This window comes from Ammospiza nelsoni, chromosome 4 (assembly GCF_027579445.1).
Source record: "Ammospiza nelsoni isolate bAmmNel1 chromosome 4, bAmmNel1.pri, whole genome shotgun sequence".
Lineage (NCBI taxonomy): Eukaryota > Metazoa > Chordata > Aves > Passeriformes > Passerellidae > Ammospiza > Ammospiza nelsoni.
Genome location: NC_080636.1, coordinates 4,137,976 through 4,162,833, shown reverse-complemented (window position 1 = coordinate 4,162,833; position 24,858 = coordinate 4,137,976). Strand labels below are relative to the sequence as shown.

Genomic DNA, 24,858 nt, shown 5'->3' with positions numbered 1-24,858 from the left:
TTTTCCTAAAATTTCATGATTAGAATCACTTTTCACAGGGCTCTGTGACATCTCACCACGGTTCTGCTGAGCACCTTTCTCTTCCATTCCCAGATGCTTTATGTAACTGAGGCAGCTCCATGGCTTGGGCTAGAAAAGACCAAGAGAAAAGTCTGTGTTCTATTTCTTTGAGCGTAAAGCCTTTCACCATGTGCTGAAAAAATGTAGGTACCACTGGCTCCTGCAGTTCCTCCTCTCCTTGATCTTAAATCAGCTCTTTTCCAGATGCTTTTTCAGAATATTTTACCCTCTGTTGCTTTTATTTCAGTGTGGTTTCTGCTTGTTTCTCGCTTTGGGATGTTCGCTTTTCCTTTTTTCTCAGCAACTTCACATCACCAGAAAATAAACTGCCACTAATCAAATGATTTCTACTTTCCTGACAAAATTCAAGTATTTATTGATGCCATGTTGTAGTTCTTGAATCACTTTTTGAGAGACTACAGCAAAAGGAACACATTTCAGCCCCTCTGAGGAGATGCCATCAGTTGATATTCTGTGATTAAACCATTAACTCATGTATAGGACACATCTGGGTTAATTTAAGGGAGGAATATATATGAATTTAAATTTAAGAAATTGCTTGAATTGTAATTCAGCAGCTGAATTGCCTCACACAAATAAATTCTATCTTTGCCAACTCCTTTTCCAACTTAAACATCTTTTTTCTTGATGTAAAAAATCCTAAATCTGAAGATTCCCAGTCCTTTCAATACCTCTGAAGGAAAAGACTGAACTGCCAACTTGGTAAATATCCCCCATAAAAAGACACTTTTCTTACTTACAGTGGTCCACCTGCAGAAAATGAAATAAGTTCCTTATGTGAGGTTTCATCAATGATGTCTGCATGATAAATCTGTGCTATTTTTATGTCTTTTAGATTTCACCTGATTCTTATTTACAAAGGACAGATGAAATTCCCTGTATCCACTTAGATTTCACTACTGAAACAAACCCCAAAATCAGTAACATTTTTGCCAATGGCTGGTGCTTGTGGACTTCCAGTTCAGAAACCACTAGAAAAGGTTTCACCAATGTTAAATGACTTTTATTTTTCAATCACTGTTATACAGAGTAGCAAACAGAGTCAATTAAAATAAGAATACTGTATCTAATGACATTACTTATTTATAAGACTAAAGCTATGTCCTTGTGGGTTTATGGTTATGCAGATCTAAGTTACAGCATTTGAAATCAGTCTTCATCTTAACTGTGGCAAATAAAAAATATTTTTTAAAAGCCTGGAAAATTTTTATTTGAACAGAAATGGCTTCATTTTGATATATTTATAATACAAAACAAAGCTAAAAGATTTGTAGGAACTGTCACAGCAAAATGTTTTGCTCTAAATTGCCAAAATTCTGTTATGGAAATCACTCAGGTTTTATAAAATATTTTATGTGGTTTGCATGAAGAAATCATGAAGTGGAATGGATCCTAGTTTCCTGTCAGAGAAATTCCCCAATTAGGATATTGGTAGTTTTTTCTCTCCACATTAGTGCAAGTCCTGTGACCACACTGGTTTGCTGTGTCCCTTCAGTATTTCTGAGCAGGTTCACCAACTCAATAAAAAAGCCTTTTCTGCTTTCTTTCTTTAGGTTTTATGGGGCTTTTTTAAGGGGCAGTTCATTCAGATGTTACTTAAATAGGAAGAATGATTTGAAAATCTCAATATTCCAGCAGTGTCATTCCTGTTTTAGGTGTGTGCTCCAGATTGCAAAGCAAGATGTATTCGGTTACCATCTCTATGGCAGATTATCTTTTGTCAAGTGGGCAGTTTGCCTTATCTCTCTCTTTGAGTGACCACAATCACTCCTCCCTCGGGAGGAGACATCTGCTGATAACAGCCATTGAATGTCACTGCATGGCTGATAAGAACTACAGCATCCCATTGGGAGATGTGAGCCAAGGGGGAGGAGCCAAGCATTGCTACCCAGATACAATCTGGAGATTCTGGAACACCAGCACGGCTTCTCCACTGGATTCCCCAGAGGAACAGCAGCTGCCTCTGCCCCTGGATCTTCAGAGGAAGAGACTGCACCTTTCTACAGGATCCCTGCTCCAGCAGAACCACCCCTGACACTGCAGGAGGGCTGAGCCACAATTTAAATGGCACTGCTGCCAACACCCTGACCCACAGGGTGTTAGGTTGGGTTCTGACTCTGTCAGTGTTGTTCTAGTGTGCTGCACTGTTTATTTTATCCTTTTATTTTCTTCCCTATTAAAGAACTGTTATTCCTACTCCTATAACTTTTGCTGCCTGAGAGTCCCTTAATTTAAAATTTACAGCAATCTGGGGGGTGAGGGGTTCCTTTTCTCCATTCCAGGGGAAGCTCCTGCCTTCCTTAGCACACACCTGGCTTTCCAAGCCAAGACAGTGCGCTTTATGTAAGGCCAGTGAGCCCTTAGGTACCACTTGGCCTGACCAAGAGGTACAACCACTTTCAGAAGCAATAAAGCTGCATAATTCAATGAACATTTCAATGAACTGAAATGCTTACAGCATTTCTGATACTGAAATTGAGGTTTTTATCTAAATGTGGCACCCTTGTTTTACAAGGAGCATTATTCTCACACTTCTCTCACAATTCTTAGGTCCGTGTGGGTTCCTGGAATGTCATTTTCCTTTTGTGTGGAATTACCTCCATCTCCAGGCTCCAGTGGATGAGCCGGCTGCTGAATAATTGTAAAACCCTGGGATCACCCACATACACAAACACAAAAAGGAATTATTTAATGAGGACAGGGCAAAGGGGTGCGAAATACTCCATGCATATTGCTCATGATCCATTGATATGTTCAGAATGAAAAACACCTGAATTTTGTGTTTCTGTATTGTTCTGTAAATGAGAAAAGATTTCTTAGTTGAAGTACATGACCTTTACTGGAAAAAAGGGTTTGACCTTTCTAAAAAAGTTAATTAACAAGGAAGACTCTGTAAATTAGGTCAAAACATCCATTAAGATTCATGAAAATTCCAGCTTACAACACACTGGTCACCACCAGTAGTAGCTCTTGTCACCAAATGTCTGTATTTTAGGTTTTTCCTTGATTTTTTCCTCTTCTTTTACTCACAGAACCTGCTCCATTAGAAAAATTAGCTTTCTATCAATTTCATGACTCATCAAGGCCTGAAGGAAGAAACCAGAACCATCCACAGTCTTCTCATATGTGACACAGACTATTAACAACTTCATTAACTTTCTTCAGGCCATGTTTCTATTCAAGGTCTCTTGTGCATTTTTACAGGAGTTACTGGAAGGATGCATTGTCTTGGGCTTCTGTCAAGAGAAAAAAAAAAAGGAATTAGAAAGGTCTTTACATTCATTAAGACATGGGAAATAATTCCTGTAAATGTTATTGTAAGTAAAAAAATCTTGGTCACTGCTTTGTGCTCAAAAGATAGAAAATACATTTGATTGCATTTCTTCTCATTAGGAAACAATACGTCACAACCATCTGCTTTAACCCTTGATTAAGCACAGAGAACCATTAATGTAGAGCAAACAGAAACTATAAACAAGAGGAAAAGTTTTTAAACCCAAGTTTCTTGTTCTAGACTACCAACATGCAACATTATAAAAATCTAATTTATAGAGATTTATATAAATCTGTTGCCTCTATAAATCTCCTAAAGGCAACAGGAGGTTGTATAATAAAGCCTGAGAAAGGATCAAAATTTAGCCCAATAATCAGGACATGGAAAAACAGTACTGGGACTCTGAGGAATCCAGCAATTTTCACTGTGATAAGCAAGTACTGGACAGCTTTCCTTCTCAATAATGTGTAGAAAGCACAACAAGATGTAATCGTGGAAAAAGCAGAAGGTTTGAGGGCAGTAACTTCCCTGAAGTGAAGCAAATCTATCGGCTGATTTCTTCAAGAGCAGAACTGGACATCCTGACCTGGACGTGCAGCCATGGCAGCACAGAAACCCCTCTGCCCCTCGTACCGACAGTTCTGAAGTCAATCTTAATTTGTGATCTTAAAAATTGATACCCAGATCTTAAATTAAGATCTGGGTATCAATCCTTCTCCCTATGCTTTTCTTTGGCTGGGAAAAGAAAGGGATTCTAGGGACAGGGAAGTTCCAGAAGACAACTTTTAACTAGTTCTGCAAAGGCATGAGCCAAAAATCCATCCTGTAGTTCTTAATCTGTTCACCTTCTGCCTCGTTCCTCTGCCACCTCCTGTCCCTTCTCTCTCACACTCAGCCCAGCTCCCTCCTCCTCTGGTGTCTCCCTCTCCTTGCTCTTCCTCCTGGCCAGGACTCCCAGAACACAAATTCTGTGCACAGATGAACCACACTGAATTACAGCTAAATCATCACTGTTTACCTCTGACAAGTTTCCTTAATTGAGATCCCCAGCAAGAAAAAAAACCGATCCTGGCGTTGCGTGGGCTCCCCAGGCATGGACAGATTTCCTGTTGTTTTGATGCAGTGTGCAAACATAAGAAAATAGAAGTTGTTTTCCAAGGAGCTAACAACATCAGCAGCACAAGGCATGAAGTGTTTACAAACAACAGATGGGAGACAAACAGCTCCAAGGTGGGGGTCAATGTGGGAAACAGAACTCTCTGCTTAAGAGATGCTTGTCTGAACAAGGGGTTTGGAGGAAAGAAAATGATTTTTTTCAGATATTTGTACAATTAAGAAAGTTTGAGGTAAGAGAAATGGAGGCAGCTTTTAAGAAGTCAAGTTAGTTGTTGAAGAAGAGCAGAGAAGATACATTTTCCTGAGTCTCAGTCTTTGAGACAGAAATATATTCATTTTATAAATGTGAGAAAAAGGAGTTATGGCATTTGAACTGAATATTTCAAATTTTATATCACATTCTCTGAATATATGCAAAACTTCTAAATCCCTCTTTCTCTATCCTCCTTTGAAATACAGAGACCCAATGAATCTACTGCAAAGTGTCCTTGCAATTAAAGGTGACAGATGATCTCCACTAACACACAACCCCCTGCTCTGATAATTGGTGGCATCAACTGAAGTTCAAAGGAAAATTTCAACAAAATTTAAAGCCTGTTCCTATGGTTTTCAGAAGAAACTATTTAAGGAAAAGGCCTTTTAACAGCCAGCTATGGTGGGCATTGATCTAAGTCCAACACCAGCAAACAGCAGGTGTACTCTCTGTGTTTCTTCTGAACTTTTAAATCCAGCTTTCTGAAAGCAGTGAAGGTATCTGCCCCATCCTCTCTGGCATTAACAGACAGACCCCCTGTGGGTTTTTTTCCAAACAAAGTGCATCTGCTGCTTGCCTGCAAGTCCCTTCAGGGGTCTGAGGCAGGCTAAGCCCCAGGATGCTCTGCCTGGCAGGTGCTTTTGAGCCAGAGCAAGGGGTGGCAGAGGCCTCTGTGTCACAGCCCAACTGCAAGAGACTGTGGTGTTTTTGGGGTCCCCCATCGTGGGGAGGAAAGATGAATTTGACTTCATGTTCTTAGAAGGCTAATTTATTATTATATTATATTATACTGAAGAATAGAGAATGGATACTTACAGAAGGCTTAACAAGATAATAATAAAAACTTGTGACTCTCGCCAGAGCCCCAACACAGCTGGACTGTGATTGGTCATTAAGTCAAAACAATGCACATGTTGGATAAACAACCACATTTCAAAGCAGCAAAACACAGGAGAAGCAAATGAGATAATATTGTTTTCCTTTTTTTTCTGAGGCTTCTCAGGAGAGAAATCCTGGTGAAGGGATTTTTCCAGAAAATGAGACAGTGAAAAGTGACTCTCCATAAAATACCCAATTTAAATATCGTGCAGGCTGGGAAGGCTTCACTGTGCTGCTCATGGAACACCCAGCACAGTAGGAAATATTCAGTGCAGGAAATATTTTTGACACATTTACTTGAGCAATACATTGTCAAAAATGACACACCCAAACTGAAATTCAGATACTCAAATGTATTCAGGGACAGGGAGTGATGTTAGTCAATCCCTGGTTATTTATGCCCACTCAGTCAAGTCCAAAACAAAATGTTTTATTATACAAGGCACTGAAAGACCTATTGGGAGCTGCTGACAACCTCCCTTCAGCACAGGTAGCCAATTATCTAAATTAAAGCAACAAGTGAGTTTGTCATTAAACATCACTGGGCCTAAAAGAAGCTTCAAGTATTCCAAGTTCCACCTTCAAGTATTCCAAGTTCAGACAGCTTTCAGTCTGTCTGAATTGCCTGTGAGATAGATCCTCCTTAATTTCTCTCACTTAGATATCATTTAAATGATTATTTTCCTTCAAAGCCCTCACTAGTCTTGGTTTCCCTGTTCTCCAAAATTCTCTTTTCCACTAAAGCACAAATGCTGTACAAATAGGAAAATGCATTCAGGATCAGGTGGTTTAAAAAGCCCATTTAGACAGAGGTATTGAGATAATAACAGAAGATGTAAGAACTCAAAAAAGTTCTTGAAGCAAGCAATCAAAATGGTTTTCAGCAATGGTCTCTCTTGGTGCAGAAGAAAGTTCTACAGCAGAAAAGATGAGTAAAACTGTGGAGGGTTTTTTTGTGTGTACACAGACACAATGCTGAGACTTTGTGCTGGGGAAAGGGGGAAAATTCCTGCTATGGTCTACAAGAGTGAAATGTAGAGATAAAACCAGTTTGTAATACTTCAAGAAGCAGACTAAGCTATTGTAAGACTGAGAACATGTCAAATATTTAGTCTAACTGAAGAAGATGTATTTTCCTTGCATCTAAGTATTGTACAATACCAAGAAAACAGAGGGAAAAAAGAGATAAATTATGTGACAGATATTACAGCAAAAGCTAAATGTCCAGGTAAACAAATTGTGAGGGAAAAAAAGATACAAACTATTTTTACATTAAAAAAAAAGACAAAAAGCTAGAATCAGCATGAAGAAATAGTATTGTGATTATATTTATAAACATGCTTTAATTTTAGATCTATCCTCAATGTAAATTCTTCTGGCATGCTGGAAAAGATAAAAGTTTTGGGCTGTTGTCCTCACTATCAAAGTAACTTTGTCAGAGAACACGTCACATGTAATTTTATGGAGAAAATTTGTATTTGCTGGATTTTAACGGTAGGCAGAAGAAAATTATTTACACTACACTACATCATGTCAAGGTCCCTCCTTTCTAATGATGTTATTCAAGAAAAAAAATGGGAAAAAAAAGAAGTTCAGATCTGTCTGACATCAGCAAACTACAGATTAACATTTGAAAACCAGACTGCTGTGTGCTGAAATTTGCTGTGTGACAGATACCCTTGGAGCCTGTAAAGCCACAATTACCAAAGCAGTTCCTTGAGCAGAGAAATTAACCTTTCCTTGACTTCCTTTCCTTGTTATCCCAAGGACCAAACAGCTTTGAGTTCTTCCAAGAGGAATGCACTTAGAGAACCCCAATGTTTATCCTGTGAAGTGTCCCCAGAGCTCACAAGACAACAGGAATTCTCCTGTGCATCCTCCTTCTGGTTGGTCCCTCTGTCCTTACAGAGTTCCATCCATGATCCCACTCCTTCCCTGATGGCCTTTTCCATAGCTAAGGACTGATTCACCTACAGGAGGTCAATGGGCACAAGCAGAGGGTTCATCTTGCACAAAACCCACCTAATAATGGGTTCCAGATCCTGACAGGAAGTTCCACAGTTGACACAGAACTAAAAAAAAGGCAAAAAAAAAGCATCCATGCATATTTCCCTTAAGCAGAACGGTCCTTTTGTCTGTCTTGCTAGTCCAAGTCCCCAATATCTCCAATGGTTTGGTGATGTTTCTTCTCTCTCTGTACCTGGATGTTGGCAGTGGGAGATGCCATGGAGTTAAAAGCATTTGTTTGGAGCTGTCAGCTGCCTCCCCTGGCTGGTGTGAGCTACATTCACTCACTAAGCAGCTTAGCAGCTTACCTCAGTTTTTAGTAAACAAAGTTTTTAGTGGTATCAAATTCAGTTTTCTTCTTTTTCTTTGAGACAGTGATAAAAAGAAAGGTGATTTTAAAAGTCACTTAATAACCTTAAGGAAAGAAAGAAATGACAGAGCTTCCTTCAGGACCATGAAACAAGTAAGTTCATAGAGCGCTTCCAGATCTTCAGATTTCTTCATGGAATTCTGTGATATCTCTTAGCAACAGTCCAGCAATCCATGTCTTCTGTCTCACATAAAAGCGATCTGGACTAGGTAAGTAACCTCATTTATTTCTGAAATTGGCACACTTTAAACAAAAACATACGAAACCGGCTGAATGAGTCCTTAGGTTCAAATTTACAAGAGATGCATTTGAAGCCTTGCTACTGGTGAAGGGGAGAAATGCTATTTTTCATTATCATGCTTATTTATTATTTGTGGTCTTACATGTACACTATAGCTCCTGCTCATTTCAGTCAGATGCCTGGAGGAACATTTCGCTGACATTCAATTAGCAAAGTAATGCAGGGTGATAAAGCAGTAGGTAATTTACCATGTTCTGTTTGGGAACTTTCCTTGCTGCCATTAATATTCACAATGCATCAGCCAGATCCAAAGGAAGGCACTGCCCCTACCTAGAGGAACCAGCAATCCAAAACATTTGGATTACAAAAATATAGGCAAGAAACAGAAGGTCTGTAGGTAACAAGTTTCCTAATATCACACACCTCCCATTAACGGGGTGGGAAGGAAAGTAACAGCACCTAGAAAAATAATTTGGTGCCACTTGCAAACCTAGTAAAGCACAAACTAAGCCCCCAATTTGCCTTGCACCAAGAATTTGCATCTCTTCATAAAGGGGAGGTCAGCCTAGCATGGTCTCTGTTCACACCTGATATTGTTATAATAATTATATTAATTATATTAATTATATTAATTATAATTATATATTATACATAATATATATTATATAAAATATAACTTTATAATTATATATTATAATATATAATATATATTATAGAATTATATTATATATTAATTAATTATGTTAACTATAATAATTCCAAGTATTTCTGTACACTACTGACTGTGACTACTTCCAGCTACACGGCTGCACCAAGTATGTGCCATGCAGCATCTGGTCACATTTCAATTCATATTTAAATGATCCTGACTGTATTTTTATATGGGAAAAGACAAGAAAAAGACTTGAAACTGCTGCCTCTACTTGAGGCCCATCAGGCACCTGTGCCACTAGCATCATTCCCATACAGGCTGAGGCAGGGAAATTGTTTTGGCAAGATCCCTGCAAGCCTAAAGCTGTCAAGCAAAGGTATAAAAGCATGGGAGGACTCCTCCCCCTCCCCTCCTTGTTGCCTGTGAGTTTCTCTGTAGAAGCCAGAGAAGCAGATGAATGCCACAAGAGGTGCAAAGGATGCCTGGAACGACAGAATGTCAGTGGGATTCATATGGGAATGGCAAAATCCCCTGGTGACACCCACGCTCCACAGGGATCTTCCTCCACCACAGGGGTTTGGAGCAGGATGGTGGCAGCACGTTCTGGCCAAGAGAGACAGCAGAAGGTGCTGCCAGCGTAGCGAAAAAGAAAAAATAAGGTTGGTAGGATGAGCAAGGGAGAAATGAAAGTGCAAGGCTCTGCAGAGAGGACCAAACACTGGTATTTGGTGCACGGAATCAGCAAAACACAGAATCAATTAGGCTGGAAAAGACCTCTGAGATTATAGAGTCCAACCAATGACCCAACATCACCGAGTGCCACGTCCAGTCTTTTCTTAAACATCCCCAGGGATGAATGACTCCATCACCTCCCTGGACAGCCCTGACCCAACATCACCGACTGCCATTTCCAGTCTTTCCTTAAACACCTCCAGGGATGAATGACTCCATCACCTCTCTGGATAACCCATCCCAATGTCCAACCACCCTTTCTGTGAAGAAATCCCTCCTAAAGTCCAACCTGAACGTCCCTGGAGCAGCTTAAGGCTGTGACCTGTCATCCTGTCGGTGGCTCCCTGGGACCCTACACCCTCCTGTCAGGTAGAGCTGCCGAACACCCAAGGAAGAAAGACACACACAGAGTTTCTGTAGCTGAAGGGAACAGGAGAACCGAGGCTCCTGCGATCAGTCCTGACAGTCCATCCACACCCCACCGCTCCTCCTTGCCCCTGCCTGAGGCAGCGCTCGGGCCCATGACGGGGGCGCTCCCAGAGAGCGCTCCCAGCTCCCCGTCCCAGCCCTGCTGCCACAGCTCCCGGGGCTGTTCCCGGGCCACCCGGCTGTGCCCGGAGAGCCCCCGCTGCCGGCACTGCCTGCAGAGAATCGCGGCGTGGTTTGGGCTGGAAGGGCACCCCGGAGCCCATCTCGATCCTTGGGCAGGGACAGCTCCCACAGCGCCAGCTCGCTCCGAGCCGCTCCAACCCGGCCTTGGGCGCTTCCAGGGATGGCGCAACCACAGCTACCCTGGGCATCCTGTGCCAGGGCCTCACCGCCCTAATACAGAGGGATTTCTCCCTATTATCTAATCCAAACGCACTCTCATTCACTGTGAACCCATTCCCTTCGTGCGGTCACAGCCCGCTCTCGTAAACAGCCTCTCCATCCCTCCCGTGCCTCCCGCCGCCCCTGCGCCTCCCGCTCCGCACCGCCCGCCCCGGGGCCGCGTCCCCCGCTCCCGCAGCGCCCGTGCCCCGCTCTCAGCCCCCCACCTGCCGCAGCCGTGCCCGCTCCGTACTCACGGCCGGCCCCGGAGCCGGGAAAGCGGCGGGTCCATCCCTCCCTCCCTCGTCGGCAGCGCCCGGCGGCGCAGGCGCGCTGCCGCCTCCTCCCCCCGTGGCTGTGGCGGGGCGGCCGCGGCGGCAGCGCCCGGCTCCGCTCAGAGCCGAGCGAGCGCGGCTCGGGCCGGCGGCGGGAGGAGGGAGCGAGGCGAGCGGGGAGGCGGGGACCGGGCGAGGGAGCCGCGCCCCACACCCGGCCCGTCAGTGACCGGCGCTGCTGGGGAGGAGGAGGAGGTGGCGGAGGAGGAGGCGGCGGCGGCGGCGGCGGCGGCGGCGGCGGCGAGAGATTCTCCCACCCCCACCCACCGAGCTGAGGTGAGGCCAGGGCAAAGCATCCTCCTTTCTTCCCCTCATCCCTTCCTCCCTTTCATCCTTCCTCCCGACCTCCTTCCTTTCATCCTTCTTTCCTTATCCTCCTTCCCCCTTATCTCGCCTTCCCCTCATCATTCCCTGCGCTTCCTGGTCCTCCTTTCCTTTCTTCTCTCCTTAGCCACCTTTCTCTACTCCTCCCCATCCCCCAGGCTCCCTCTTCCCGTGCCCACATTTCGCACCCTCCAGATATAATAATCTTGCCTTCCCCCCCACCCCCCCTCCGGTTTTTCTTTTTTTTTTTTTTTTTTTTTTTTTTTTTTTTTAATGCAATTTCAATTCTCGCGCAGTGAAAGACCCGGAGAGGGAAAGAGACAGAGTCGGTCACAGAGATAATCCCCCCCTCCTGTAAAGAATAGATTTGAATTAATGGTCATTTTGTGGTGCGTGTGTTATGGGAAGAGAGGGATTATATTTAGGGAAGAAAAGAGAGGGTCAAAGGTGTGTTGTTCCACTTATTCATCTATTTACCCGCCATCACTTCGAGGTGAAACCTGGCTCCGTATTATCTTGTCTCTTTTTTTTTTTTTTGATGGGCATTGTTTGAAATTATTCTCCTTTCTTCAGGCGTTGGAGGCTCCTTCCTCCCTTTTATCCATCGCCCTGTGCGTCCCTGCGCTCTGCGGTCGCCGCTGCTCCGATTGTGTGCGGGGAAGGGTCGCGGGCAGCGGGGAGGGGGCTGCGGGCACCTCCTCCATCCCCATCCCCATCTCCATCCCCATCCCTTCCCTCCACGCCTCTCCCTGGCTCTGAGACCTTCCCGAGCCCCCGCTGCACATCCCGAGAGGTGCCAGCTCCCGGCAGAGGATCCGCTCCGCTGGCGAACGGCGAAAGTTTAAAGCGTGGCTTTGTCTTTGCGAGGAGCCCCGGGGATGCTGGCTGAAAAGCGACGGCAGCCCGAGTGTCTCCTTGTGGGGCTCCTTGGGGTGGGAGAAGTTTTTCTCGGCCGTGGTGGCGGTGGTGATGGGGAGTGCCAGGCTTGCCTGGCTGCCGTGCCCATCTGGGAGGTGGCGTTGGGGATGCTCGGCGGGATATCCGAGTGCCAGGGCATTGGGAAAGAAACTTTTATACATATTTACCGCGGGTTTTAGCAGGCACTCCCTTCTCTGGAGGTTGGAGGGGTGAGTGCCGTCCCTGGTGTCTCGCTGGCTGTGTGTGATGCCTGGGTTGTTCTTCTAAGGTTCTTTTTTCTCTGTCACTTGGTGGTTGTGGCTCTCTCCTGTCGAGCGTTGATTTGGTTGCAGGCGGTGCTTTGGACAATTCCAGCCTTTTCAAACTTCTGCTTGCTGAATTTGAAGTTAGTTCATTCTTCACCAGGATAGAAACGTTTCAGCTCCCCTGTTGTTTTAGAAATTGACAGATAGCACAGCAGCTGATGCTACAGCACAACTCTGTGAGCCTGGATATCTAACGTGTGTGTTGTCCATTACCTTGGCATGTATTCCTGAAAAAGGTTGGATTTGTCAAGACTGCTGTGAGTGCTGGTGTGTTTTGGAGTGCCAGGTGGATGAGGAGCATAAACACGGGCAGGCTTAAAGGATGCTGCTGATGTGAACACCAGATTTTCCTGGCTTTGTGGCTATTACAATGCTGCTGGTTTTCCTTTCTTACCTGTGATTGATACAGTGCATTGTATCAGCCTTTTCATACTCCAGGTCAGACGGGATTCTTTCTAGAGCAGGAAAAGTACTGGCATGAAGGGTGAAGTTCTGCGCTCAATTGTGTAAATGCTTGTTTACAGAAACACCACCTCAGCTGGGTGCAAGGGAGCTGTAATTCCATTAATAGGCTCTGCTGGTGACAGAAGCCTCAACAGGAAAGCTCCAGTGTCACTCGAGCCCTTACATGGAAATACAACTGTAATTCATGCAGATTTGCTGAGAGCTCTTTTAATATTAATGTTGAGCATGCATGGTACTACTGAAATGCCTTTGAAGCACTGAAAACCAGGAGTATTTGTAGACTGAGGCTTGGAAGCCAAAGGAAGCAATTAGATCTCCTGCTCTGACCCCTGACTGCTGTAGTCAGTTGGATTTCACCCAGTTACTCTTGAATGCAGTAACGTGCATTTGGCTGAAGCATGTTTTCCAGAAAAATTGGAATTTTGATTGGAAGACAGTGAGAGGTAGAGGATCTGCTGTTTATTAAGTTATTTGGCTTCAGCTTCCAGTGACTGGTTAATGATGTGCCTTTCTCCACTGTGCTGAAGAACTCAAAGTATTTTCTTACCATGGAAGTATTTATCTGCTGTAACTCAGTATTCCCTCTCTTTTCTACTTGAAAAACCAAGTGAGCTGAAATTCTTCAAATTTTTCACTGCATGCATTTTCCTCACAACTCAGTTTCTGGGGATTGTTTTTTTTCAAATCCACTTTTTCAGCATTTTTATGAAAACGTGAGCTGGATGCAGCACGCCAGAGCTTTGTCTCAGGAATGTTTTGTGTGTTTAAATATTACCTCTCTGGTGTTACTCTCCTGCCTCTGCATCACATTTACATGTTAAACCTTCATTTGCAGCCCTGCATTTTGATCTCCTTTTCTCTGGGTACTCTCACTGTGGCAAACCCTTTGCAGGATTGTTTCTTTCCACAACGAGTTCATCATTCCTTAGACTGGCATGAGTTTTCCTGATTGCAGCTTTACAACTTTGTACGTGGCTTTTTTAAATAACATTTTGTTTCTAGCATTGATTGATTATACCCAACACTCCTGATGGCTTTTTGGAACTGATTTATCTCATTTATGTAGCACTCTATCAATTTATACTTGTGCAAATTATGTCATGATTTATGGTGTGGACTTACAAATAATTGAAAAGGTGTTTTGTGGTAGTGGCTCTCCTTTGTGGATCTCCATGATAATCTGAGTTATGTTGTGATGAGTTCTTCTCACAAGCTGCTCTTTTTTCTTTTTGAGGTGTCACTTAACCAGTTCTTCACCAGTTTAATTGGTTCTGTTTGGTTGTCAGGCTCCCACAGAACACTGCACTAATGCCTGAGAAGTTTATACAGGCAGACAGATATTTCTGCCAATTGGAAGTAGCAATCATTTTAGAAAGTCAGCTTTCATTATTTTACTTCCTACTATTTGTTACAGAGTTCTGAGGTATCAGTTGAGCCCCCTATAATTTCTCTTAAATTACTGTTTTATTCAGAACTGCCATTGTTCTAACCTTACTATGGTTACAGCCACAGCATATTTGTAACCTAAATGTTTATTCAGACTGCTGGAATTACCCCAGGATTTTCAAAATTCCTAAAAATGTGTGCTGGAAGGACAGAGAACTCCTTGGACACTTCTGGGAGTGCTTCTCCATGGTGATCTTTGGTCCTGCTGACCAATAATATTTACTGCAGAGTAACGCTGTTTTAACATGGTATTTACACTGAGATGGAAAAAGAATTAATGTTCTCATGAGGTACCAGGGAATCATCAACTTCTTTGCACATGCAGAATTACTTTTTGAGTGCATCTGCCCTTTTGCACTATTGGTGTAGCTCAGAGTCCCTGTTTAGCACCACACCTGTGTGACAGCTGAGATTTCTTTTGTTCCTGCAGTTCCCCTTTGCTTTTTTTTTTTCCTACTGCCAAGAAATGTCTTCATCCTCACCTATTAGTTTTTTACACCTACTCTTTCAAAAAGTATGATTTTTTTCGTCCCTTAACACTTTTCCTCTTGTTACATATGAATTATAACCACAGTATTTATTGAAATCTGTTTTGTGGCCAAATTGTAGTAGTTATGACAATGCCTTGCAGGTATTACATGCTGTCTGAACACACCAGCATGAGATTGTTTTTTTTTTTTTGCCTTTCTAGAACAACAGAAAGATGTTTTGTTACGTTTTAGGTGAGTGGGCTTTGCTTTTAATACAGTTTATTCTAAGGCTTGGCTACAGAAAGCTGAACTCTTTGTCCACTTGTTCCACAGTTTGTTCACAGGTGTATAAAGCAAAGGAATATTTTGGATTTAGATATAATATCAAATGGCCATGGAAAGATGAAGGGCAGCTATACAGAAATAATAAAAAAAATATCACAGAATGGTTTGGGTTGAAAGAGACCTTAAAGCTCATCCAGTCCAATCCCTTGCCGTGGGCAGGGACCTTCACTATCCCAGCTGCTCCAAGATCCAGTGTCCAGCCTGGCCTTGGACACTTCCAGGGATCCAGGGGCAGCCACAGCTTCTCTGTGCCTCACTCACAGGGAAGCAGAAGTAAATAAATAACACAATATGCAGTTGGAAATGAGAAGGGCAATGTGCAGAAATGAAGAGTAGCAGCACTAACCTGTTAGTCTTTAGAGTGGCATGCTTAGGACATAACTTGATGGGAGGTTTTGTGGCTCAGGTCTGTAGGAATTGCTCCCTTAGAGCTGCTTTAGGTGAGATGCAAGGTGGAGATGTGAAAAAGACCAGAATGGGAAGATGAAAGTTACCAAAAGAAAGTTGTATTTCACAGGAGGGTGAGAGCGACTCCTGACTAAGGTAAACTTGTTGATTTCGTATAAACACTGCATTTGTTACATTTGTTGGGATTGAGTGCTGTGAAAGCATTGCCGGGGCACAGCTTTCCAAGGGAGCAGGGGCAGCTGAGGCTCTCATTCCTCTCTGGAGCTCCAGTACTGATGGGGGAGATCCTCCAGCTGGATCCACAGCACCTGAACCTGGCTGGGAGCGAACTGAGTCCAGCCTGCCCTGAGCAGCGCTAGGAAGGATAAAAGACAGGATTTTTTAAAGACTGTTGTAAAAAGAAAGGTTGAAGTGACAACAAAAAACCAGAAACCAGTTTTTTTTATATAAAAAAGTGGTTGGTATTGTAACCACTGGAAGTTCTGTTAAGCGCTGTTAACACCACTCTTAAGTTCTGGTGCCCCCAGTATAAGAAGGACATGGAATTGTTGGAGCAAGCCCAGAGGAGAGCCAAGAAGTTGCTAAGGGGACCAGAGAGCATCTTCCCCATGCAGACAGGCTGGGAAAGCTGGGATTGTTCAGTCTGGAGAGGAGAAGGTTGTGTGGAGACCTCACAGCACCTCCCAGTGTCTGAAGGGGCTGCAGGAAATCCAGAGTGGGATTCTTCATCAGGAACTGCAGTGACGGGATGAGTGATGTGTTCAAACTGAAAGAGGGGAAATTTAAGTAAGAAATACAGAGAAATTCATCCCTGTGAGGATGATGAGGCCCTGGCACAGGGTGCCCAGAGCAGCTGTGGCTGCCCCTGGATCCCTGGAATGGTCCAAGGCCAGGTTGGACAGGGCTTGGAGCCACCTGGGACAGTGGAAGGTGTCCCTGCCCATGGCAGGAGGTGGAACAAAATAGTCTTTAAATAAGTCCCTTCCAACCCAAACCATTCCATGATTCTGTTCTGATTTTAAGTTATTGCATTGCTTCTTACTGTCTTAGAGGGATCCATGGTACATCTAAATATATCCCAGAGTGATAACACTGTTGTATCAAGTCTTTGGTTGGGCAGGCTCAGCACTCTGCAGCTGTAAATGAATTTTGTATCAGGTTTCTGGATAAGAGCTCCACATCTCAGTTTTCCCATGGTTTCCTCAGCATCACACATGGAGTGAGCACTGATATCTGGTTCCAAGCGCTGGTTGGTTACAGAAAGGCTTTCCTGAATGTTTCCAAACACTAAGCATAGGTTCAAGTCATATTTATCCAACAAAAGATCAGCTGCTCTGGGGAAATAAACTGCTGTGACCATCAGTTACCAGTACAGTTGGTTGCAAGGCAGGATTTTTGTGTTCCTTGTGTTTTGAATAATTTTTTGTTTTGGCAATAAACAAACAGGTGAATTTTAAAATTGCCAGCAAAAGGAACAATCTTTCCCCTAGCAGGACTCCCCCCACCCCCCTACGCATTTTATTGTTTCAGACGTCTTGTGCTGTCATCAGACAAAGCATTTTGACTTTTTAAGGGGCAAGAGGAAAGCTTTTCTCTAGTTTTTCTTTGGTTGTATGGGCAAAGCACACCTTTCCTTGGAGTACTTCAACTCTGCTGAATCAGCATTTTCTGATAGCCAGGCTTTTTTTTTTTTTCTTCTTTTTTTTTTTTCCTTTGGAATATTTTTTGTCTAGCTGTGCTTTTCAGCCACATCAGCCCCTGCATTAGTATTCTGCTACAGAGAACAGTGGAGAGACATTTTCAACGTTGCAGCAGAGACTGCCCAAGTTTTCAGGCTTCTTAAGTAATGAGAATTGCTCAGTTAAGGGAAGCTGAATCCTGTAACATTAAAACCATCTCTCAGGGGTTGCATTTGAGAGGTAAGAAAACCAGTACATTTTGTAGTTACACAAAAGAATTTCTGTGTTCAGAGTATTTTAAAGATGTTTTTGTAGATACTCCACTCTGCTGTTTTTACTGGTGTTACAGTCATTATTATGTGACATTTCTTTCTCCTGTGGACTTGTCCTTTTCATTGAAGCTTTGTATTAAAAAAGCAACAAGCATATGTTACAATGTGCTTAATGCAGACAGGAATATTCAAATGGAAGGCAGTTTGAGTGTAAGTGGAACTTAAATTCTGAACACAAAAAGTGGAAGTGGTTTTGGTCAGGGGAGGCTCCCAGTTGCCCAGGTGACTTCTGTAAATGGGGCTTAAGCTTTTAAGTTACTTAAAGCTTCTAAATGGATTGTTCACTTTGCCCTTTTCTACAACTAATCAAGCTTAATTTTTAATATGCTGTTATTTACTAACAAAACCCACTCACTCCTGCATATTTCATTTTTGTGGCATTTCTCCATTAAAGCCCATTCAGCACAGCAGGAGCAGCTGAATCTCTCAGTTCTCTCAGTTGTTCTTGTAAGGAAAGCATCAATTGGAAATATTCCTTATGCTTTAAACACAGAAGCTGTGTCCATCCTGTGCAGAGCTGACAAAACCACTTTTATCAGCTCTCTATGTCTTTTCAAGCATCAAAAGAAACTCCAAAAGGCTTTTTCCTAGAGACTGAACTTTTAAGTTAGACTGTGGAGTAAAGCACTTAAAAAATGTTGTAAAATGTTGGTCAGCACTGGTTTTAGTTCTGTTGCAGTGCCATCATGTCAGTGGCAATGGTTGTGTCCTTTCCAGAGGATCCACACAAAGAAAAATGAATAAACTCTTTCAAAAGGAAACATAAGAATTATTTGCAAACAGATAATGTGAGGGACTTGTTCTTATGTAATTAGGTATTTTTTTTCTCCTTTGCTATTTCTAGAAAAACATTTAGTTGTACTTCTTGGGATAGTGAAATTTCTTCTTCAACACTTTTCTGTAACTTTAATTCAGAGGGTTCTGTAATTGAATATTTTAATGTAAATGAATGAACATAAATCAACAGAAAATAGGTGTGATATCCTCTGTCATTAAATACTAACTTTCTTGAATGTTGTTATCAGGCTTCCTTCCAGATATAAAATTACCAGCTGTGATAAGTTACTCGTGGTTAATTCTTCATGATATTTGTGGAGACACTTTGAATATAGAACCCAAATACTATTTTTTCTTCTGCATATCTGTAAAACAATCATACTATGAAAATGGTTATTTTATTTTTACAAGAAGAGAACAAGATTGATTCTAACTTTTTTTTATTGTGACGGAATATTTAAGTAAAATTGTGTCATCTGTGCTTGTTTTGATAGAGAATTTGTCAAAGTGCTTTATAAATTGTTATCCCATGGTTTCAAATGTTGACTGTTCAGATAAGAGACTGTAGAGACTTGTAAGGAAAGGTATAAAATGGATAAGTTCTAAAATATGAAAGGAGAAAAATCCAGGGTAATCAGGAGAATAGTAAAATATAAGGAAAATATATTGTAAAATACAGGAAAGCTGATTACTTTAATTCTTGCAATTAAAATCCACGGGTGACTCTTTAAAATGAAGTTAGAGAATAGCAAAGAAACAACTTCCGTAAAAGTGCCGTTTGTTATCTTTTTTATTTTTCCCCCTTAATGGGGTCAAAGTGAAAGAGATTCACATATTTTTATTGCAGCACATGAACTCCTTCCTAATTCTTGTGCAGATAGTCTTCAGTGCGTACTATAATCAAGTCAGAAATGCAAATTCAGAGTTACAGCTGCTTAGTCTAATTTTAAACGTCTCTATTATCTCCGTCATCTCCATTCCCAGGGCTTGGATGCTCCCAGAAATACTTCTAAGAACAAGAAATCCTCAGGAAGGCTGTGAGTGGAGGAGGACGAGGTGGAGCAGGGGGAGAGTCAGGATGAAAATGCTCTGACAAATGTCCTGCTCAGCAGGAGCGCTGCTGGGAGGCTGCAGGGTCTGCTGAGCTCTTCCTTGCCTTGCATGGGTGGCCCATGCTGCCCCTAAAATCTAAGCTGAATTTTATTCCGTGTGTTTTGGACTCTTGGCCTCGCTAAAGTGTTGTTTCTGGGTCACATCTGATACCCAGCAAGAACAGGAAGGTGAAGAAAAGGAAAGAGGAGAGCTGTTTTTTCTGTCCTGTGATTTAATTTTCCTCGCGTAGCTCAGGGAGAATTCTGTGTGTGGCTGAGGCAGCAAACTGAATCCCTCCATGCTCTCACACACTTTTGCATCCTTGAACAAAGTTGTTGTTTTTTTTTTTTTATTTCACACTCAAATTCCAATCCTTGCATTCAGGCCTGAGCCCAGGGGATGCAGGTGAGACTGGAGGAAGTGCTCAGGTGCTAAAGAGCAGTGGGGACACAAATCCTGGGCAGGATTGTCTTCTACTGATGCAGGGTTTGGATGTAGACCAGCATCAAATCTTACACACATTTTATCATTCTCTGTATGTTTTCCTTACCTTCTGAATAATCTAAGTGCATTTCCAAAGTATTTTCTGCAAGTACTTTTTGGTTTGCTTTGTTCTAATTCTGTGCTTACTACCGATTTTGTTTACAAATTCAGCCCAAGAACTAGAGAATGTCTATGTTCAGATATTCACTTTCACTTGGCTGGGTAAGAAACAACGTTTCATTATTGTTTTAAATTATATTTAATATATTTGATAATAATTTCCTTAATGTGATCAGTGAAACTGTCACCTTGCTGCTTGTGGAGTCTTCTTGGAGCACCAGCCAAAGGTATTGAATGGTCCCAGGTGATCTCAAACGCTGCAGCACAGCCTAATTTACATGACAGAGTAGTATGGAAGCATACATTTTGTGCAAACATAGCCAAAAAGCCTTCAGAATTAATGTCTTGAAGAAGTTGAGAAAGCTGAGTGACTGTAGTAGCCATGGTAACTTTTTTTCCCTTTTGCTTTTAAGTAGAAACCTCAGTGATTACAAGGCTCTGTGTGAGCCTTAAGCTGGGGATCTGCTCAGCAAGCTACAAATGTGGTGGCAGCAAAAGAAAAATCCCAGCTAGCTGGACAGATTGAACACAGGGAGAGCAGTGTGGATTGGAGGCAAAAATAGTAGGCTTGCAAACACAATTAGGTTGAGAGCTCTAATTGTGGCAGAGATGCTTTTTTGGAGGCTCCACACTCCGTGCTCTCCTTTTTTGCTGCTAGTTTTAGAACTGTTTTGGCTTGACATGTGCTGAAGCTGCACATCCCCTTTAGCTCAGATGCTGCCAGACACTGACTTTGGACTGACAGATCCTTGCAAACTTGGTTGCATCCTAAGGGTGGAGTCAGCTTAACTTTATTTTAATTTTTTTTATTGCTTTTGGGTTCACAAGAGTGATGCTGAGATGCACTGACAACATGAGTGTGTTCAGGTCTCTTGTCAGCTTAATGAGTTTATTTTTGCTGGGTGGTTGACAGTCAGCCAAAAGAAACAAAAAATTACTTAGCCCAAGAACAGCTTCTTGGCTGGTTTTTCATAAAAAGATCAGTCAGGAGGAAGAGGAAACACTAGAGATGGGTATTTTTAATATCCATAGTTTTCCATCATGGTGTAAAAATTTTGCTCTTTATTTTGCTCTCTCTGAACCATAAACACATTAAAGGTGGGGTGAGAGTCTGTTCTGTTGCCACAATCTCCAGAAAAAAAGTTTTGTGCCACCCTCGGGGTGCTGCAGGATTTGTGATGTCTAAAGCTTTTCCTGGTTAACCCTTGGCAGATAATCCACAGTAATTAAATATTTCTTGCACCAGAGTGAGATGGGCTGTGGAATGATGAGGACATGGGTGGATGAGGGAAATCAGTGTTTGATTACACAAAAGGAACCTTTAAGGAAGGACTGAAAACCACATTGCCCAGAGAAATGCCATAGGAAGTGTATCAAGGCCAAATCTTGGATGTGTGGACACATTGGGGAATGATATCCAGCTCAGGATATTCTGTGATTCTATAAAATAAGACACTGGAGTTGAAACACTTCAGGTGTGCTTGAAATTACTGCTGAGAATTGCACAGACTGATTGTGCCTCCAAAATTTTTGAGTGGCTTTCTACACTCTCCCCTTGGCTGGGCTGGTTTGGATGTTTCTCTTTCATTGCTGTTTTTCGTTAATAACTTGGTTTTCATTGGGGTGAAAGCAAGATCATGTAAATGAGGAAAGAATTTTGAAATCACTCTTTAAAGAAACGTGGTTTTAATAATTTCCACCTTGATTTAATTGGAAATTGGAATGGAAGTGCTGCAATGCTCAGGTATGGGAAATACAGCAAAGCACAGCTGCTGTGGGACAGGTACAGCACAGCAGCACTTTAACAGCTTCAGGTACTTAGAGGTCCTTTTATTAAGAGGAAAATAAATAAATACAAAAAAAGAAAGTCCTGTGTCTGAGCAGGTAAAACTCCTTTATGTATTAAAATAAAACTAAAGCACCCATGTTGAATTTAAACTCTGGTCTTCACTTAATCCTCTTTTTGCAGTAAATTCAGTACCTTGAATCTGAAATCCATTTCTCCAATTTCAAGAAATGTGCAAAACATGAGGAACACTTAACAAGGACTGAGTAGAAAGATTTATTTTACCAGGAGCCTCTTCCAGTGTTGCAGATGTTTTCTGGCTGTCTTGTTTAAGGGACTACTTCGGGTATTCAGATTAGGCAAGATTAAATCCTTCATCCTCTGAAATTAATTACAGAATTTTCATCAGTGTTGCAAAGCTCTTACCCAACATTTCTGGAGCTGGTTCTGCCTTTGGCTGGGGATTGTTTCTGTGTGTTTTAAGTGGAGCTGGAGCCAGTTCTGTGTGCTGTTACAGTGATGCATAAATTGCTTCTATCTCTGGAAAACTCAAATGTTTTTCTGTGTTACCTTGTAGAGCAGTCATGAGCACTGATTGTGTCTGTTACATGCTTTAGAAAGCAAATGATTTATGTGAGCAGGAGGTTTTTTTTCTATTTTAACAATAAAAAACATTAGCAATAAGTGTCTGGTACATCAGCTCTTCTTTGCATCTGATTTCTGAGCTGCTGCAAATACACAATACATACTGCTCAACCTTTCATTTTAATGAGTTATTTTTTGTGTTGTTGTTGAATCCAAAGCCTGCTTTTCCTCTGAAGTAAGAAGCTTCTGTTGTCATGTTGGGCCAGTAGTAGAAAACATTACAGGTGGATTTAATTCCCTAAATATGACAGAGAGACCTGGCAGTGCTCAGCTTTGCTCTTCGCTTAGGGCATGGGGCTCCTGCAGCTCTGATTCTGTTCAACATTCTGGGTTATAACTCAGTGCCAGAAATAATCCAAGCCTTACCAAAGCACTGAGTTACTTGATAAATTTCACTGCATTTCTCCCCAGAGGTGCTGATGTGGGTGGAAAGATGCCCTGGGAGGAACCACAACTCAGGGTCAGTCTTTAGTGGGGCAGGGTACATGAAATAACGGGGAAATTTCATGAGAGAACCAGCATTTTGCCAAAGTGAAAACAGAATTTAAAATTTTTTAAATTCTGGGTATTACAGACATGTGTATCTTATGTTCTGTGTGATTAATCTGAATTAACTCTGGGCATGTTTCTAAACACAGAGTTCTGTGGAAAACATCACAAGGAGATGCAAGATCTGTCAAGGGCATGATCACAGTCAGCATGTTAGAAAGGTTTCATTATTTGTTTCTCCAAGGAAATTTTGGTGTCGGGGAGAAACTGTTGTGTTTTCATTTTTGGATCCCACTAAATAAAACAGATGGATTTGGTGGAGATGTGTAATCACTTGGATTTCTTCTGTCCCAGCAGTGATACCATACCACCCCTGACAGTCCTTGCACATGTTTAATCACCATTAAAGAAGGTATTGGGTTTTTAATCTTATTTATCAAGGTCCTCGCATGAAAATGCAAAGCAAAAACTCACTTTTACTGAAAGGTGTCCCTGCCCATGGCAGGAGGTCTGGAACTAAATGATCTTTAAAGGCTCCTTCCAACCCCAACCACTGTGTGATCCTATTATTTTATTATTTTAGGAAATATTTTATGAAACATTTTAAGAAATGATTTTATTATTTTAAAGAAATAATTTTGTTGAGAGTCATTCCTTAACTTCAGACCAAAAAAGTAGATGTTTATATATTTCTAAATAATGGAGAGAAAATTATGTGCCAGTAATATTTTTAAAGCTAAAACCATTTGAATGGGTTAAAATTGAGTTCTGCACAATATTGTGAAAAAGCTAAAAAATATGAAATGCTGTTTTTTATTATGATAAATTATTGTGCTTCGGTGATTCCCAGATATCTTATGTGTCAAAGTAATGAGCACTTCCCATGCTGAATTAGTTTTTGCTAAGTTAGGCTCTTAAGCCAGAGGAAAAAAATAATTTTTAAGAGCTGCATTTCTGTGAAGGTTGTTACAAAATATGAACCACTGTAGTGAGGCCTCAGTAAAATGCAATCTGTTATTCCTTGTGTTTTATTTCAAGCCAGCGGAATGTTGGGAGATGCTTTTATGCTCCACTGTGGCTCAGAGTTGCTGCGGTCCAATGTTTTCTGTCCTGGTGCTATTTTTGTTGCTGCTGTTTGTGTTGAAGGCTTGTGATTTCATTAACAGTTATTTTAGAACCTGAACAACCTGACAGAGGGCTAAATAGAGCATAATTCTGTTTCCCATGTAGATAAGCTCAGCAACACACGAATAAAAATCAGGTTGGCCTCTCCTCCACGCTTCACAAGTCTCCCGTGTGGCTTTGGGGGCCTTTGGGAAATGGGCCATGTTATCTTTAATTTTTTAAATAATTAGCATTGCTTTAATCCAAAGTGTATTTCTGGATGAATTTGCAAATAATAAAAGACGTGGTTGTTAAGATTCTTTTATTCCTGGCTGTTTTTGTCTGTGTTTCTGGTATGGGGGAGTGGGATGGGTAGCCATGCATTGAATGAAGGAGTTAAACAATTTTCCCAGACTTTGAACCCATTTAAGGTTGTGATAACCCTTGAAATAACCCCAAACTTGTGTCTTCCACGTTAACTGCACCTGTAAAGTCATCCTGAGGGAGTCCTTGTCACTCAGGGTGTCACAGCACAGGCTGGTGGCTGTCCTCAGAATGAAATGACTTTGATTAAATTACACAGCCCCTCCTGATCCTTGATTTTCTGGCCCTAAGGATGGTGTGGTGACCTTTGGCTGACACTACACAGAATGGGGGCTTTGTGGATGAATTTGAGATCTGCCCCTGAAGTGCCAACCAGAGGTGCTTGTACTACACAAGTTCTGCACAAGTTCTACCAGTGTGGTATTTGCTGGGTCCCCTGATGAAGGAGGAATTGATGAATCTGACTCCATGTTCTTAGAAGGCTCATATATTATATTATATTATATTATATTATATTATATTATATTATATTATATTATATTATATTATATTATATTATATTATATTATATTATATTATATTATATTATATTATAT

At 41.8% G+C, this 24,858-nt stretch overlaps 1 protein-coding gene and 1 long non-coding RNA gene across 4 annotated transcripts in view; one reads left to right on the top strand and one right to left on the bottom strand.

The window, feature by feature from the left end:
* Positions 1–1,062: 1,062 nt before the first annotated feature.
* LOC132072278 (uncharacterized) lies at positions 1,063–10,718 on the bottom strand. The gene is made up of 2 exons (XR_009418301.1): positions 10,643–10,718; positions 1,063–3,317 (listed from the first exon to the last, which is right to left on the bottom strand). It is a non-coding gene; the product is annotated as an uncharacterized LOC132072278 (long non-coding RNA).
* A 274-nt stretch (positions 10,719–10,992) lies between these two features.
* CTNNA2 (catenin alpha 2) overlaps positions 10,993–24,858 on the top strand; it is a 484,474-nt gene continuing 470,608 nt past the window's right edge. For all 3 annotated transcript variants that reach the window (XM_059470196.1, XM_059470201.1, XM_059470200.1), the window contains exon 1: positions 10,993–11,026. The gene's annotated coding sequence lies outside the window, so the exon portion shown is untranslated. The remainder of the gene's footprint in view (positions 11,027–24,858) is intronic.